The following is a 5,559-nucleotide window of genomic DNA, read 5'->3' as shown; positions in this document are numbered from 1 at the left end:
GTCTTATGAGGAGCGGCTGAGGGAACTGGGGTTGTTTAGCCTGGAGAAGAGGAGGCTGAGGGGAGACCTCATCGCTCTCTACAACTACCTGAAAGTAGGTTGTAGCGAGGTGGGTGTCGGTCTCTTCTCCCAAGTAACTAGCAATAGGACCAGAGGAAATAGCCTCAAGTTGCGCCAGGGGAGGTTTAGATTGGACATGAGGAAAAATGTCTTTACTGAAAGAGTGGTTAAAGATTGGCACAGGCTGCCCAGGGAAATGGTTGAGTCACCATCCCTGAGGTATTTAAAAGATGTGTAGATGAGGCGCTTAGGGACATGGTTTAGTGGACACGGTGGTGTTGGGTTGACGGCTGGACTTGATGATCTTAGAGGTCTCTTCCAACCTTAATGATTCTATGATTCTATGATACTTACCTTTTCCTCACTGGCTTTTTTTCCATGACAATACCTGGAGGAGAATGTCCTCTCCCAACTATGGGCTGCCATTGGGCTACAATCTGACGAGGAGAAATCAGTCAATTCAGCTTGAGGCAAAGCGCATTGGAGCCCTGGAGCAATGGGGCAGAAAAGGATGAAGATCAGGGAAAAGCAGGATTAAGTATAAAGCAACCAGCTGAGGTAGAAATTTGCTATTGTTTTTTGCTACATCTGATTAAAAAATTAAAGAAGCCCATAGGAGAATACAGAGCTACTTCTGACCAGTGTCTCTGGGGAAACAGCCATTGAGAGGGGCTGGAAGTGAACCAAGATGGCGTTAATACACTGTGGCACCTCAGGGCCCTGGCACAGGTCAGTCCCCGCCACAGCCTTGGCAGCCCAAGCAAAACTGGAATGTATCCAGGGCTACATGCCCTTCTCTCATCACACACCCCTCCTCTGCTCCCCTGGAGAGCTACAGAGCCCAGTTGAAGATCTCAAAGTTCTTGAAACCATAAACAAACAAAATTTCACATGGTTAGGAAGTAGTGAATTATTCTCAGTCCTCCTGTTGAAAGGATGGAGGAACTTAGGTGTAAAAAACTGTCCACCTCCAAGTGAAACTCCACCACCTGAGCCCTCGCCCTGTGCTCAGCCATGCTCTTTTCTGTTCATTCCATACTCTTTTTTTTTTTTTTTCAAAGCCAACAGAAAAATATTTTATTTGTGCTAAAATGCAAGGTTACTTTTGCAAAATATAATCAACTCCCTTTTGCGGATAAAATAGGTAAGATGTAGGACGTTTCATGATGCAAAGGCCTGTTTAAGTAATTCTTGGTGATATATTAAAATACTTGACTGTGAAGTACATCACGCTGTGTACATAGAAACCTCGGAGTTTCTGTATCCATACTTGCCCAGAGCATTCTTTCTTGTTGCATTTGCATCATTCTCTACTTCACATCCTTGTTTATATATTTACCAATCAGCTCAGGTGGCCAAGCAATTATAATAACAGACAAACTTGTAATGCACAGTAAATACTCTATCATGAGGTACAAGGTATTGCCACATTGGTTCAGACTCTGATCCAATATCCAGTAAACTCAGAAAGAAGACTTCATTGGCCTCGACACATTTTTCACTGAATCTTTACTTGCACTAGAACTTTTTTTGGAAGACAAATCACACAATTTAAATTCAAGCGACATACATGACTGGTATGGACAAGAGACAGCATTTCTCACAGGTACTGAGGGTTCTACACCACCACACATTTTTGATCTTGAACCACAAAACACAAGGTAGTTGCTGATAACTTTTGCTCAGGTGAATGAATATTGAAGCTTGTGTTTTACTGACTTTCATGTTCTGTTAATGCAGAAAAAAAATGTAGTCTTTTTAAGCAGCACAAGAACTTCTTAAAGAGAAAAACTTGGCGGCAATGTGCTTTTTACAGTATCTTACAGTTGTCATGATTGAGCTTGGGAGTGGGAACGAGAACTTTGGCTTTTGTGGCCTTGGAGAAGTCACTTGACCGTTTTGTAGGGAGGATTCAAGTACATCTGGAGCTTTCTTGTACTTATATCCTTGTAATCACCTGTCTGCCTCAGTCCACATTTGTCATTACAATGGCAGGAGGGAAGACAGAAGCTGAGCAGGGAAGATGCAGAGGAGGGAATGGAAGAATCAGAACAATCTCCCCTATCTTAATGCCTTACATACTCCCAGTCTCCTAAAGTAGGTTCTCAAATTCTTTGTGGCAAATGACAGACAGCTTTGTTTGTGGCAAAAGACAGATTCCTTCTTCTTTGGCAGATGCTTTCATCCCTTGGGTGTATAACTGCTGGAGCAATAGGAGAACTTGTTTTCAGCACCGAAAACAGCTCTTTTCAGGCTTCTGTGTATACTCACCCAGATTTTAGGCTGTTCTTTACTTAAACCTGGATCCCAAAAAAGCTCTTGATGTGATGGAATCACTTCTTATTAACTTATTCACCTCAAGTTAATTATCAAGGAGGTGACTAGTGGGTTTATGTGTCTACAAGTCAATGCTAGAAAATAGATGGCCCAGATATCTGTCTGGGACTTTTTTGCATAATTGCATGGGTTACTAACCTTGCTAAGCTGGGATTGCTTTAGGTGAGATTAAGGTAGCCTGGGTAGTATTAATGACTTTTTGCTTGCTCTTGTCACTCACAAATGGTACAGAGGAAGCTTTTAGCTGAGAAATCAAATGAAATGGTGCATAAGTTTTTGGTGTAGGATGCTAAGGTACTGTTTTAATATTTTAGGAAAGGTTACCAAGGCAGCAGATGGAGAAGCTGTACTGTTTAAAGAGAAAGGAGATGAAAATAAAACCTGACAGTCTAGGTAATTTAATTCATGAAATAACAATAATAAATACTCTTGAACTGAGGTTGGATCAGGTGTGTGAAAATTCTCCTTAGGCTGCTCAATTTTTGGTGAGTAATTACCACAGTAAGAGCAAAATGTCTCCTTTCCTGTGAGTTAGCTAAGCAGAAGAGAGCCACTACTCTGGCTGAAATAACCATTAATGGGAAAATTATGTCTTGAACCTCTGATGCGTTTGAAAAGTGAGAGAACATTTCTTTCCTGTTGACAGCCTGGAAGTCAACTGAGAATTAAACGCATAGAAGAAAGATTAATGTCCTGAACCTGCACATTTTGTTATGCAAGTAGACTACTTCTCTGAAGCTGGCCTCTGTTAAAATCCCTCACTCTCCTGAGGACAGGCAATTGAAAGCTTGCACATCATTCCACTCTGTCTCACCTGATTCCAACCTAAGGCCAGTGCAGTCTCTCACACTCCTATCTGCTGGTCTTTCCCCTGGAACCAAGATTCTTTAATTTCTTAAAAGATGTAGCATCTTCCTCACATTCTCTACCTTCCCTGATAATCCAGAAGACATTTTTTCAGAAGTGCATTTTTTCTGCACTGCTCTAAAATGCCCAGATTTCAAATCATCTTGAAAACCAAGGAATGCTTAAAAACCCTGTTTGTTCCTTGACCTTTTCATTTGCTCCAATTAATTTTTCTTCCCTCTATTTTGCCTGCAAACTCCCTGGTTGCGTTCTTGCTTGTGCTGCCTTGACTTCTTTTCATCTAGCTGCTTTATATTCCCAGTAATCCCATTCCTGACCTTCTTGCAGCAGCAGAGCTACTGTTGCCAGCCTCACCAGGGAACTTCTGCCTTGCTTACCTTTTCCTAACTCATCTGTTCCTAACCAGCTCTATATTTGATGATATGCATATACTTACTTCTACTTGATTTTCAACCTGTTCAGGGCTCTCTTTTAACTCTGGCTGCTTTTTCACCTTATTCCTCACAACCTGGCAGGATGAATCAGAGGACCACAGAAATCCACTCAGCAGAGGAATATAAGAAAAGAGGGATCTAAGGGAGGTACTGAGAGATACTGGCAGTGACTGAAGGAAGAAGGAGCCAGAGCCCCTTCTGCTCATACTCACTCCACCCGTGTGAGCTGCCCTCTGCACTCTCCTCCCTCACTCTGTGCTACACTTGGCTCTCCTCCCATCTCCCTGGTCACCTCTACGGTCTCTTCTCACAACATGCTTGAGCTATGAGACTTATCAGGGACTACCTGAAAGTCCTGGAGTCATATTTTAGAGAGAAAATAGAAATTAACTACCCTGTGGATATTCACATAGCATCTGAAATAGTTACCTATTGCACTTCTGGTGAAGCTGGGGAAAGGCTAACATTTCAAGCGCATGTGTATTCCAGATGCCTTTGCCATCCATGTCTCCCATATCCCTTTATAGTGTCTTTATCACAAGATGTGCAGAGAAACATCTGATTTATATATATGGACACTGAATTCTTGCTGGAAGTAGATCTGTGTAGCTTCTCAGATGAAGGAAGGACAAAACAAAGAAGTTGAAATATGTATTTATAGGGAAAACCCCCAACCCAACCCCAAAAAAACCCAGCCTAAGAAGTAAGACAAAGAAAATAAATGACAAAAAATTGTGACCTCTGAGTTCTGGGGAAGGCTTGGCTATTTAGAGCATAGGTTGAAAACAGTCCCATCACTCCAGCTAGATATTAAACAAATTTAAACATTTATCTGAAAGACTGGTTACTTTAAAACTTAGCTGTCCTGCTTTCGGCTGGGATAGAGTTAATTTCCTTCCCAGTAGCTGGTACAAGTGCTGTGTTTTGGATTTAGTATGAGAATAATGTTGATAACACACCGATGTTTTAGTTGTTGCTAAGCAGTGCTTACACTAGTCAAGGACTTTTCAGCTTCCCATGCTCTACCGACTGAGAAGGCTGGAGGTGCACAAGCAGCTGGGAGGGGGCACAGCCAGGACAGCTGACCCAAACTGGCCAAAGGGACATTCCATACCATGTGACGTCATGCTCAGTACACAAACTGGGGAAAGCTGGCCGGGGGGGGCCGCTGCTCGGGGACTGGCTGAGCATCGGTCGGTGGGTGGTGAGCAATTGCATTGTGCATCACTTGCTTTGTATATTATTATTATTTTATTTTTATTTTTATTTCAATTATTAAACTGTTTTTATCTCAACCCACGAGTTTTCTCACTTCTACTCTTCCAATTCTCTCTCCCATCCCACCGGGGAGGGGGGGAGTGAGCGAGCGGCTGTGTGTGCTCAGTTGCCAACTGAGGTTAAACCACGACATTAGCCCAGATGTTTCTATAGTTCTTTCAAGATTGAAAGAAGCAGCAGTGCAATGGGATAGATTATACATTGCAACTAAAAGGAGGGAATAAAGCTAGCAGCAGTTTTACAAGCTCATTGTACGAGCCTGGTTCATGCCTGTGCACACAGACCTCATCTTTGTGAGATGTCCAGTCAGATCAAAAGCTTGTTTGTGGACCCAGGAAATGCATATGAAGGGATGAACAATGATCTGGTAGGTAAAGGGACAAGCTAGACTTCTTGCCAATATAAATACATCTACATTAACATCTTATCAGCATAACTAGGTCATTTGAGGGTGAGGTTTTCCACATATTTTTTTACTAACGTAAAGTCTAGGCACATATTTCCTGGGACAATGGAAAATTAGCTTCCTCAGTACTACAGGTTAATGCAGTGTGTGCTCCCAGATGATACGGTGTGGCCACAT

The sequence above is a fragment of the Pygoscelis adeliae genome, unplaced genomic scaffold, assembly GCF_000699105.1.
Source record: "Pygoscelis adeliae isolate BGI_AS28 unplaced genomic scaffold, ASM69910v1 Scaffold267, whole genome shotgun sequence".
NCBI lineage: Eukaryota > Metazoa > Chordata > Aves > Sphenisciformes > Spheniscidae > Pygoscelis > Pygoscelis adeliae.
The sequence above is the reverse complement of the archived record's forward strand: the minus strand, read 5'-3'. Positions refer to the sequence as shown.